Genomic DNA, 13,731 nt, shown 5'->3' on the forward strand with positions numbered 1-13,731 from the left:
CAACAGGAAAATGTATTTTTAAAATGTGACATTTTTAGAAAACAGAAGACTATAAAAACAAATTAAATGAGTGACTATATCTATAGATATTAGCATGAATAACTCTTGAAAACATAATACTGGGCCAAAAAGGCAAGCGCTGGAGAGGTGCATGCTACGTTCCGAGAGATGCAGACGAGACACTTAGGTCTCCCTTTAGCAATGAAGGGGACTTGTTCCCCCAGCTACTGGGAGGGCTGTAGGCTGACGGCGCTCAGCTGAAAACAGTCACCTTGTCAAAGTCAGGTCCCTCTGGGGATACAGCCTGCATCCAATGACTGGTCAGTGTGCGGCTGAAGATGCTTGGCCCCTCACCTCAACTTAGGACAATTCCGAGGGGCTGTCCCACCTTCAGAACGCCCTCTGGGAGGCCTTTCCTGTGACTGCACTGCAGCCCAATTTCTCTCTCCAAAATCTCCTTAATAAACTTCCAGCGTATTAACCTCCACTAATCTGCTTTCCTTGGAACACTACTTTCAACAGATAAAATTTATATCTTGTTTGAAAACATATAGCACACATGTTAATAAGACCAAAATCAACCAAGTATCTGTTCTAACCACAATGGAACAAACTAGAAATCAGCAGTGGAAGAAAAACTGGAAATTTCACAAGCACGTGGGAATTAGCACAATCTTGAGTGACAAACGGGTCACAGAAGAGATCAAAGGAAAAATTAGCAATATCTTGAGACCAAAAAAAAAGAAAAACAAACCAAAATTTATGGGATGCCACAAACTCAATACTAAGAGGGACGTTTAGAGAGGTGAACACCTACATTGAAAAAACGAAGAAACTGCTTAAGAGCGCATGCTCAGGCATGTCCGACTCTTTGCAACCTCGTGGCCAGGCTCAGTCTCTTATTGACTTGGAAAACTCAGCAGTGGCCACAGGACTGAAAAAAATCAGTTTTCATTCCATTCCCAAAGAAAGGCAATGCCAAAGAATGTTCAAACTACTGCACAGTTGCACTCCTCTCACATGCTAGCAAAGCAATGCTCAAAATTCTCCAAGCCAGGCTTCAACAGTACATGAACCGAGAACTTCAAGATGTTCAACCTGGATTTAGAAAAACTACAGGAATTAGAGATCAAATTGCCAACGTCCACTGGATCATAGAAAAAGCAAGAGAGTTCCAGAAAAACATCTACTTCTACATTATTGACTATGCCAAACCCTTTGACTGTGTGGATCACAGCTAACTGTGGAAAATTCTTAAAGAGTTAGGAATACCAGATCACCTTACCTGCCTCCTGAGAAACCTGTAGGCAGGTCAAGAAGCAACAGTTAGAACCGGACATGGAACAGACTGGTTCCAAATTGGGAAAGGAGTACGTCAAGGCTGTATACTGTTACCCTGCTTGTTTAACTTATATGCAGAGTACATCATGAGAAACGCTGGGCTGGAGGAAGCACAACCTGGAATCAAGATTGCCAGGAGAAATATCAATAACCTCAGATATGCAGATGACACCACCCTATGGCAGAAAGTGAAGAAGAACTAAAGAGCCCCTTGAAAGTGAAAGAGGAGAGTGAAGAAGTTGGCTTAAAGCTCAGTATTCAAAAAACTAAGATCATGGCATCCAGTCCCATCAGTTCAGTTCAGTCACTCAGTTGTGTCCGACTCTTTGCAACCCCATGAACCACAGCATGTCAGGCCTCCCTGTCCATCACCAGCTCCCGGAGTTTACCACTCCCATCACTTCATGGGAAGTAGAGGAAGAAACAATAGAAACAGAGACAGACTTTATTTTCTGGGCTCCAAAATCATGAAGATGGTGACTGCAGCCATGAAATTAAAAGACAACACTTGCTCCTTGGACAAAAAGCTATGAGCAACCTAGACAGCATATTAAAAAGCAAAGACATTACTTTGTCAACTAAGGTCCGTCTAGTCAAGGCTATGGTTTTTCCAGTGGTTATGTATGGATGTGAGAGTTGGACTATAAAGAAAGCTGAGCACTGAAGAATTGATGCTTTTGAACTGTGGTGTTGAAGGAGACTCTTGAGAGTCCCTTGGACAGCAGGGAGATCCAACCAGTCCATCATAAAGGAGATCATCCTGGGTGTTCATTGGAAGGACTGATGCTGAACCTGAAACTCCAATACCTTGGCCACCTGATGTGAAGAGATGATTCATTTGAAAAGACCCTGATGCTGGGAAAGATTGGGGGCAGGAGGAGAAGGGGATGACAGAGGATGAGATGGTTGGATGGCATCACCGGCTCAATGGACATGGGTTTGGGTAGACTCCAGCAGTTGGTGATGGATAGGGAGGCCTGGCGTGCTGCGGTTCATAGGATCGCAAAGAGTCAGACACGACTGAGCGACTGAACTGAACTGAACTGGCCAGGGTCCTCTGTCTATGGAATTTTCCAGGCAAGAATACTGGAGTGGGTTGCCATTTCCTACTCCATTCCCCATCCAGAGATTGAACCCACATCTCTTGTGTTTCCTGGATTGGAAGGCTGCTTCTTTACCACTGGTGCCACCTGGGAAGCCCACATTAAAAAGGAAGAAAGAAAAAAAAAAAAAGGAAGATAGATCCCATATAAACAAGCTAATTTTACACCTCAGGGAACAAGAAAAAGAAGAACGAACTAAGTCCAAATTTGGCAGAAGGAAGGAAATAATAAAGATTAGAGCAGAAATAAAATAGTGAGTAGAAAAACAACAGGAAAAAACTATAAAAACTAAGAGTTGACATGTTTTTTAAAAACAGCAAAACTGACAAACATTTAGCTAGACTAAGTAAAAGAGGAAACTCAAAATCAGAAATCAAAGAGGAAACATAATAACTCATGCCACAGAAACAGAAGAATGTAAGAAGCTACTATGAGCAATTGGATATCAACATATTGGATCATCTAGAAGAAACAGAAAAATGCCTAGAAAAATACAACCCACCAAGACCAAATCATGAAGAAAGAGAAAATATGAACAGAGTGGTAAGGAGGCTGAATCAGGAGTCAAAAACTCCGCCAACAAAGAAAAGCGCAGGACCAGTGGTAACTGGTGAATTCTATCAAATAGTTAAAGAAATACTGTGGATCACAATAAAATGTGGAAAATTCTGAAAGAGATAGGACTATCAGACCACCTGACCTGCCTCTTGAGAAACCTGTATGTAGGTCAGGAAGCAACAGTTAGAACTGGACATGGAACAACAGACTGGTTCCAAATAGGAAAAGGAGTATGTCAAGGCTGTACACTGTCACTCTGCTTATTTAACTTATATGCAGAGTACATCATGAGAAACGCTGGGCTGGAGGAAGCATAAGCTGGAATCAAGATTGCCGGGAGAAATATCAACAACCTCAGATATGCAGATGACACCACCCTTATGGCAGAAAGTGAAGAAGAACTAAAAAGCCTCTTGATGAAAGTGAAAGAGGAGAGTGAAAAAGTTATCTTAAAGCTCAATATTCGGAAAACTAAGATCATGGCATCCGGTCTCATCACTTCACAGCAAATAGATGGGGAAACAGTGGCTGACTTTATTTTGGGGGGCTCCAAAATCACTGCAGATGGTGCTTGCGGCCATGAAATTAAAAGATGCTTACTCCTTGGAAAGATTATGACCAACCTAGATAGCATATTAAAAAGCAGAGACATTACTTTGTCAACAAAGGTCTGTCTAGTCAAGGCTATGGTTTTTTCAGTGGTCATGTATGGATGTGAGAATTGGGACTATAAAGAAAGCTGAGCACTGAAGAATTGATGCTTTTGAACTGTGGTGTTGGAGAAGACCCTTGAGAATCCCTTGGACTGCAAGGAGATCCAACCAGTCCATCATAAAGGAGATCAGTCCTGGGTGTTTATGGGTAGGACTGATGCTGAAGCTGAAACTCCAGTACTTTGGCCACCTGATGCGAAGAGCTGACTCATTTGAAAAGACCCTGATGCTGGGAAAGATTGGGGGCAGGAGGAGAAGGGGATGACAGAGGATGAGATGGTTGGATGGCATCACCAACTCAATGAACATGGATCTGGATGAACTCTGGGAGTTGGTGATGGACAGGGAGGCCTGGTGTGCTGCGGTTCACGGGGTCGCAAAGAGTCGGACAAGACTGAGCGACTGAACTGAACTGAACTGAAAGCTAATTCTTCTCAAACTGGTCCTGGCATAGAGATAGACATGTAGACTGGAACAGAAGAGAGAACACAGAAATAAATCCATGACTATAAGGTCTTCAATAAGGGCACCAAGAATACACAAAACAGAAAAACACAATCTCTTCAATAAACAAAGTTGAAGAAACTGGATATCCACAAGCAAAGAATGAAACTGGACCCTTATCTTATGCCACATAGAAAAGTTGACTCAAAATGGTTTCAAGACTTAAACATTAAGACCCAAAACTGTAAAACACCTAGGAGAAAACACAGGGGAAAAGCTTCATGACACTGGGCTTGCAACAAAAGCAAAAATAGATAAATATCTGTACATTAAACAAAAAAACTTTTGCAGAACAAAGACAAGAATCTAACAGAGTGAAAAGGAAAATATCCGATAAAGGGTTAATATCCATGATGTCAATATTATTGCTGCTACAGCTCAATTAGCATAAATAAATATATACACAGATAAATAAATAAATAACAAAATGATTAAAAATGAGCCAAGGACATGAATTGGCTTCCCCCCAAAGAAGACATACACATGGCCAACAGAAATATGAAAAGATGCTCAACATCACTAACCATCAGGGAAATGCAAATACACAATGAGATGTCACCTCACACCTGTTAGAATAGCTGTGATTAAAAACACACACACATGCATAAAAACAAGTGTTGGCAAGGATGTGAAGAAACTGAAACCCTTGTGCACTGTTGGTAGGAATGTAAAACACTACATCTGGTGTGGAAGACAGTACAGAGGTTCCTTAAAATATTAAAAATAGTACTACCATATGATCCAGCAACTATACATCTGGATATTTATCCAAAACTGAAATTAGGATGTCAAAGAGGTATTTGCACTCTCAACACTTTAATTCTATAACATTCCTATGCTTTCTTTGTATGCCTGAAATATTCCATAATTTTTAAAAGTAACTTTAAAGGAACAGCTTGCCCCTATATCAGCTATTCTCTACCTTCACTTTTTTTTTTTACCAAAATAAAGAAGACAGATGACCTTCATGTGGACAAGAGGTTATCACAGGTGCTCCCACATCTTGAAACAAAACCAAATTTCACAGTGGAAGCAAAGAAAATAGAAATACAGAGCTCTTTTTTTCTTTTACATTCTTTCTTTTTAAATTGAGTAATCTCAAAAGTATTTACAAGTTTGTTAACTCCTTGTGATGTACAAGGAACGATCATTTGAAATTGGCCACTGCACAAAGTGCATGACTTCTACAGTAACTGCACCTCTCTTTCTCCTGCTCAAGAAATTATCAAATTTCAAATGAAAAAGAAAGTATAAGACTAACTTTGCTTTTATTACATTTCAAACTCAGTGGCGCCATAGTTTGAACCTGGGCAGTCTGACTCTGAACTTAAAACACTGTTTATTACCATGAACAACCCCTAGAAAAAACTTCTAAAAGTAGGATTCAGAAGAAGATGCCAACAGATTTTGCTTTCTAGATTCAGAACATTTTCCAATATGAAAAGTGTAAAAAGCATAATTACAGTTATGTAAAACAAACATGATTTTTGTATTTATAATAAAAATATTAGCAAAATAAAAGGGTTACCTGGATGACTTAATCAAAGAGCATATTCACGTGAAATACACAGCTGAGATGAAAGTATTTCCCCACACCTATCAGAGTAATGGCACAACTGCCTGTGACACTGTGTTCAGCTCTGATCTTGTGAATTTTAAAAATTTGGTATATTAAAATTTGTTCCACATCCCTAGGGTTGGTTCACAGAACGTTTTTCCTTGCCCCTATCCAACTTTCTGAGCTACGTGTGACAGCAAAATATCAAGGAACTCAGTAACTTAAAGGAAAAAGGTGCATGGAGGGAGGCAGGATGAAAAACTCACATTTTCCTAATTTGGGGCAGATTTTGTACATATCCAAGGCACTGAAATCAAACAATCCAATTTATCTTTCACAGTTCTCAGTCGCTAGTCCTGTCCAGCTCCTTGAGACCCCATGGACTGTAGCCCACCAGGCTCCTCTGTCCATGGAATTCTCCAAGCAAGAATACTGGAGTGGGTTGCCATTCTCTTCTCCAGGGAATCTTACCAACTCAGGGATCGAACTCTGGTCTCCTGCATTGCAGGCTGATTCTCTATCATCTGAGCCACCAGGGAAGACCTGTTATCTTCAATCACATTAATTATTCAGGATCACTACTAAGAAACTAAACTTTGGATTCTATATTTGTTTGATACAAAAGATTTATATACAGTTTCAAAGAAGGAGGAAAAAAATCAAAATTCTCAGATACAGGCAAAAAAAAAAGGGGGGGGTGTTGTTGACTGGCAGCAGAAATCTCCAATGATCTATGTCAGCAAAAGCTTCCATATCTTAAAGGAATCTTATTCACAACCCCTCCCTTTATATCATTTTATGTTTCAACAATCTCTTTCCTGACACTATCAAAAAACCTTTTTCTTTCACATTTTCCTAGCAATCTACTTGTCCCTAACTTCTCAGCCACATCTTGGAAGAGAGTTGGGACCTCAGCTCAGGCTGGCAACAACGCAGGCGCGCCCTCTTGTGGCACAAAAGGAAACTGCCTGTTTACACTGGCACTCGGCCCAAGAAATTATTTCTGAATTTAACAGCACTAGAACACGTACCTCATGGCCTGCATCTTACAGACGAGGAAAACAGCCTAACTGAGGCCAAGAAACTTACTTCATCAAGGTACGTCAAGCAGGAGGACATTTAAAGCAGGATCTGACCACATATTATTGAAAGATAAGTCGGAAGCAAAGATCTTCATGACCCAGATAATCATGATGGTGTGATCACTCACCTAGAGCCAGACATCCTGGAGTGTGAAATCAAGTGGGCCTTAGAAAGCATCACTACGAACAAAGCTAGTGGAGGTGATGGAATTCCAGTTGAGCTATTTCAAATCCTGGAAGATGATGCTGTGAAAGTGCTGCACTCAATATGCCAGCAAATTTGGGAAACTCAGCAATGGCCACAGGACTGGAAAAGGTCAGTTTTCACTCCAACCCCAAAGAAAGGCAATGCCAAAGAATGCTCGAACTGCCGCATAATTGCACTCATCTCACACGCTAGTAAAGTAATGCTCAAAATTCTCCAAGCCAGGCTCATGTGAACCACGAACTTCCAGATGTTCAAGCTGGTTTTAGAAAAGGCAGAGGAACCAGAGATCAAATTACCAACATCCTCTGGATCATAGAAAAAGCAAGAGAGTTCCAGAAAAACATCTATTTCTGCTTTATTGACTATGCCGAAGCCTTTGACTGTGTGGATCACAATAAACTGCGGAAAATTCTTCAAGAGATGGGAATACCAGACCATCTGAACTGCCTCTTGAGAAACCTGTATGCAGATCAGGAAGCAACAGTTAGAATTGGACATGGAACAACAGACTGGTTCCAAATAGGAAAAGGAGTATGTCAAGGCTGTATATTGTCACTCTGCTTATTTAACTTATATGCAGAGTACATCATGAGAAATGCTGGGCTGGAAGAAGAACAAGCTGGAATCAAGATTGCTGGGAGAAATATCAATAACCTCAGATATGCAGATGACACCACCCTTATGGCAGAAAGTGAAGAAGAACTAAAAAGCCTCTTGATGAAAGTGAAAGAGGAGAGTGAAAAAGTTGGCTTAAAGCTCAACATTCAGAAAACTAAGATCATGGCATCTGGTCCCATCACTTCATGGGAAATAGATGGAAACAGTGGGAACAGTGGCTGACTTTATTTTTTTGGGGTCCAAATTCACTGCAGATGGTGACTGCAGCCATGAAATTAAAAGACACTTACTCCTTGGGAAGAAAGTTCCTACCTAGATAGCATATTTAAAAGTAGAGACATTACTTTGCCCAACAAAGGTCCGTCTAGTCAAGGCTATGGTTTTTCCAGTAGTCATGTATGGATGTGAGAGTGGGATGGTGAAGAAAGCTGAGCACCAAAGAATTTATGCTTTTGAACTGTGGTGTTGGAGAAGACTCTTGAGAGTCCTTTGGACTGCAAGAAGATCCAACCAGTCAACCCTAAAGGATATCAGTCCTGGGTGTTCACTGGAAGGACTGACGCTGAAGCTGAAACTCCAATACTTTGGCCACCTCATGCGAAGAGTTGACTCATTGGAAAAGACCCTGATGCTGGGAAGGATTGGGGGCAGGAGGAGAAGGGGACGACAGAGGATGAGATGGCTGGATGGCATCACCGACTTGATGGACATGGGTTTGGGTAGACTCCGGGAGTTGGTGATGGTCAGGGAGGCCTGGTGTGCTGCAATTCATGAGGTCGCAAAGAGTCGGACACAACTGAGCCACTGAACTGAACTGAAGTCGGAAGCAATGGGTAAAACCTAATTTTAAGTTTTACTCTTTTGACATAGATTCAAAATAATGGTTTACACAGTATTTTTGGTTTAATGTAATATATTCACAATCAATAAAAAATAAAGGAAAGTGAATAGTGAGCAAAAATTTTCAAAATTAGAGGAGTCATTTTCCAAATTATTTTTATTTTCAAAAAGTATAAAAATAAGAGTATTACTTTCTGTATTTATTTGTTGGAGCTTCACAGGTGGCTCAGTGGTAAAGAATCTGCCCGCCACTGCAAGAGATGCAGGAGACACAGGTTTGATCCCTGAGTTGGGAAGATCCCCTGGTGGGGGGAAAATGGCAATCCATTCCAGTATTCTTGCCTGGGAAATCCCATGGTCAGAGGAGCCTGGCGGGCTACAGTCCATGGGGTCAAAAAGAGTTGGACATGACTGAGTGACTGAGCACACATGCACATTTGTTACCAGTGTACTTCTTTCAAAAGAAGGACAAGGCAGAAATAATTAGAATTTAAAAAATAATGAATTGTCATCATTTACATGCTAATGTCAATGGATATGAGTAAGAGTTTATGCTTTGTGTTAATGACATGTCAAAAAATTTTAAACCTGTTGATTTTTAAATACCTTTATTAAGTAATTAGCAATCCTTATCATAAACTAATATGATTAAAAGTACCTCTTTTACAGGGCTATTTTAAAAGTTAAATGAGCTAGTACATATATAAGATGGACCTATCTTTTCTAAAATTTACCTTTTTAATCTTCCTTATACCAAAGAAGTATAAAGAATGTACTTTATAAGTGATAAAAATGCAGAGACAAGAAGTCAAGTGGAATTGCTAAGTTCTTTAACCTGACTGGCTTTCATGTCAGAGGACATCTCCACTCTGTAACTACCCTGAAGCTCTCTCTCATGAGTGATTTTACCTGTAAAGACGAGTCCTACCACAGCCCGAGATGCTGCACAAACACGGACCCCCAAGACCACGTCAGTTTTCACTTTCCTCTCTTCTGCTCTGTGTGAGTTCTTCTACCAGAACACAGACGGGTCAAAGAGGGACATCTTTAAAGTTCAGTCAAGTGTATGCAAATAGCTACACTCCTCTGATAAAACCTCTAGAGTGATTTCTTGGTTTCCCAAGCCAACAAGCAAAACAAATAAACTTCCTAGGTGTCTTCTGTTTCCACCTCAGTGAATGGTATCACCACTTGTTGAGATGGCCATGGCCAAAGTTGAGCTCAACCTTGATGCCATTTTCTCTATTCTTCAAATTCAGCCAGCCACAAAGTCACATCACTCAGACTCGCTGCATCTCTTGACCCTGCTCTCTCTTCTTTATACTCCCATGTCGCAGCTTTATGGTCCCCCCAACCTGGCTAACAGTCAAGTCCTATTCATCCTCCAAATCTCAGCAGTCTACATTCCCTGCTCCAAACCTTCCTAGAACAATGCCTCTCTGAACACCCCTGCCTCCTCCCCATGGAGGCCGATTGTGTATCATCAGGCCTCCACCCTCAACTCCATGTGTCTTTTATCCTTGCCGGCATGTCTTATCTTTGGTGTGCATGACAAATATGAGTCCCTTAAATCTTTGTTGAATAAAGGATTTGCTTTGAGGGGAGAAAAGAAAAAGAAAAATTTGGTTAAATAACCGGTATTTTATCTGGGAAAATGGCTGAATGAATTTTAGGCAAATAATTGGTTGTTTACAGGACAAATTTTTTCTGTTTGAATATTCCTGCCTGGAGAATCCCATGGATAGAGGAGTCTGGTGGGCTACAGTCCACAGGGGTGCAAAGAATCAGACCTGACTGAAGCGACTTAGCATACATGCACACAGGCTGAATCACAGGCAAGACGTTCTAGAGTTGTTGACTGCTTCATTAAAATCAGGTCATTTTCTAATTTTATCTGAGGATGCAAAATTCAATGTCCCTAGAGATACCTATTCCTAGGCTGGTGCAGACATGGCCAGACCCTGCTCCAGGGGCTTCTCTTGGTTGCACTTTACCTCTCATCCTCAAGGGTCTTGTGTCCAGATTTCCTGCTGTCTCCACATATGTGGGGCTGGGGGTAGGTGGGTGGGCACCCAAGGCCTAGAAGGGTGTGCCTCTCTGTATCTAAAAAATACAGAGGTACTAAGCTGTCATCCATTTCCTTCACGAAGAACTAGAGGTGGAGGCTAACCGACGCTTCTGAACGACTGTGCACGAACACAGCATCAACCTAAGAAACTACCATCGCCTTCAGCCAGGGGTGCCGACAGCTGCTCAGCACAAAACCAGTCATTCTAAGCCAACGTTCACGGGTAAGCGAAACGCAGCTGCCACTGTCACTAAGCCCTGGGAGAGGCAACTGATAATGGTTTCTTTCACCTTTAGAATCCAAAAAGCATCTGACACAAAAATTAATTCAACAGGTCTCACCAAGGATTCCAAAGCAACACAGTACAATGACATCCACAATTCTGTCCTGTTTCTTGAACAGTTCTCTTAATGAGGATTTAAAAATTTGACTGGCCATCCATTTTTTTAATGGCTTTATTAAGGTGTAATTTATATACCATGAAAGTAATCCATTTTAACAATACAATCAGATGAGCTTTAGTAAGTTATACATAGACGGCTGCATGACTGTCAACAAAAATACTTCCATCATCCCAACAGTTCCCTTCTACCTGTTCACAGCCAGCCTCTACTCCCACTCTGGCCCCAGGCAATCACTGATCTGATCTTTGATTTTTTCTTTTCTAAAAATTTCATATAAATAGCACATTACAACATATAGTCCTTTGTTTCTGGCTTCTGCTAACTGGCATGTTTTTGAGGTTCATTCATGTTATACTAGAGAATGAATTAGGAGTTTGTTATTTTTCTTGGCTGAGTAACATTCCATTGTACAGCCATCACACATTTTGCTTATCCATTCACCAGATGATGGATTTGGATTCTTTGTGAATTGTCTATAGTATCTTTTGGATTGTCTATTGTGAATCTGCTATGAATATATGCTTGATTCTTGAATGGACACAATTTTTTTTACAACCTTACTGGGGTGTTATTGACAGACAATAAATCACACAAAGTTAAACTATACAATTTGATGGATTTTGGTGTATGTGTACACCCCTGAGACTATTACACATAATCAAGATAATGAGCATATACATCACCCCAATGTTTCTTTGCGCTCCTCCCTTGGGAATCCTTTTCTCCTTCCTCCCGCCAAGCCAGCCTCAGGCAACCATGGATCTGCTGTCACTGTAGATTAGTTTCCATTTTCTAGCATTTCAATTAAATGGTGCTTTGAGGGGGGAATCTGCTTTTTTTATAGAGCATACTCATCCTGAGATTCCCCATGTCATTGCATATATGAAGAGTCCACTCCTTTTCATTGTTTAGTTGCATTCCAGTGCATGGATTTGTCTATTCATCTGTTGGTGGACAGTTACATTATTTCTACATTTTGGCAACGACAAATAAAGCTTCCATGAACACTGTATACAAATCTTTGTCTGGACATATGCTGTTATTTCTCCTGACAGCATATCTGTAAGAATGGAATTGCTGGTCACATGTTAAGTGTATGTTGAACTTTTAAAGAAACTGCCAAACTGTTTTTGAATATAGTTGTACCATTTCATATTACCACCAGCAGCATATAAAGATTCTGGCTTATCCACATCCTTGCCAATGCATCGGCTGTCAGGTTTTAATTTTAGTCATTATAGTGGGTGTGCAGCAATATCTCATTAAGGCTTTAATTTGCATGTCCCTAATGACTAATGATGTTGAAACGCTTTTCATATGTTTATTATGTGCCATTCATCTATCCTTCTGGTGAAATGTCTCTTCAAATTTTTGTACATATTTAAATCAGACTGTTGTCTTTTAACTGACTTTTAAGAGTTCTTTATTTTTTTCCTACATGGGCTATGCTTAGTTGTTCAGTTGTGTCCGACTCTTTGTCCGACAGGCTCCACTGTCTCCAGGGGATCTTCCCAACCCAGGGATCGAACCCAGGTCTCCCACACTGCAGGTGGATTCTTTACCGTCCAAGCCCAAGAATACTGGAGTGGGTAGCCTATCCCTTCTCTAGGGAATCTTTCCAACCCAGGAATTGAACTGAGGTTTCCTGCAATGCGGGTGGATTCTCTACCAGCTGAGCTACCAGGAAAGCCCCCTTTTCCTATATACTAATCCTTTATCAGACTTAAGTTTTGTGACTTTTTTTCCTAGTATGTGGCTTGACTTTTCATTTTCTTAAGATTGGTATCTTCTGAAGAGCAAAACTTTAATTGTGATGAAATCCAATTTACCATTTTTTCTTTTATACTTCATGCTTTTTATATCCTACTGACTAAATCTTTGTCTAACCCAAGACACAAGACTTCCAGATACATTTACTTCTTTACATGTGGGTCTGTGATCCATTTTAAGTCGATTTTTGTGTATGTTATAAGGTAAAAGTCAAGGTACATTTTACTTCATGAAGAAATCCAATTGTTACTATTTGTTGAAGAGACTATGTTCTCACTATAGGATTACCTTAGTACCTTTGCTGAAAAGCAACTGACCACATATGTATCTTATTTCTGGATATTTTGTTCCACTGATCTATATGTTCATCCATATGTAAATACTACACTGTTTTTATTACTATAGCTTTATGGTAAGTTTTGAAAAGAGGCAGTGTAAGTTTTCCAACTTTCTTCTTTCTTTTTTCAACTTTCTTTTTTTAAAGTTACTCTGACAGATATTCTAGATCTTCTCCATTTCTGATAGATTTTAGAATTTGTTTGCTAACTTCTATAAATACATTTCTACAAAAAGTCTGTCTGAGACTTTGGCGATGACTTTGTTGAACCCCCAGATCAATTTGGAGAAGACTGCCACATCACCAACACTAAATCCTCCAACCTATAAACATAGTATATATTCCGGCTTACTGAGGGATACTTCTATTTCTCTCAACGAAAGTGTGTAGTTTTCAATATGCAGGACTTACAGTTCTCTTGTTAAATTTATTCCAAAGCATTTCGGTCTTTGGAATGCTACTATGAAATGATGGACTTGTTGTTTTCTTGGAATATCATATAAACAGAATCATACAATACGTGACCTTTTGTGACTGTCTTCTTTCACTTAGCATGTTTTCAAGGTTCACACATGTTGTAGCATGTATCAGCTCTTTGTTCATTCTTACTGCCCAACAGTATTATGG

The 13,731-nt window shown here is 40.2% G+C and overlaps 1 long non-coding RNA gene across 1 annotated transcript in view; it reads right to left on the reverse strand.

Moving 5' to 3' along the window:
• Positions 1-9,661: 9,661 nt before the first annotated feature.
• Positions 9,662-13,731, reverse strand: part of LOC122438652 — a 56,865-nt gene continuing 52,795 nt past the window's right edge. The window contains exon 5 of the long non-coding RNA XR_006268601.1: positions 9,662-10,628. This is a non-coding gene — a long non-coding RNA (uncharacterized LOC122438652). The remainder of the gene's footprint in view (positions 10,629-13,731) is intronic.

Source organism: Cervus canadensis, chromosome 3, assembly GCF_019320065.1.
Source record: "Cervus canadensis isolate Bull #8, Minnesota chromosome 3, ASM1932006v1, whole genome shotgun sequence".
Lineage (NCBI taxonomy): Eukaryota > Metazoa > Chordata > Mammalia > Artiodactyla > Cervidae > Cervus > Cervus canadensis.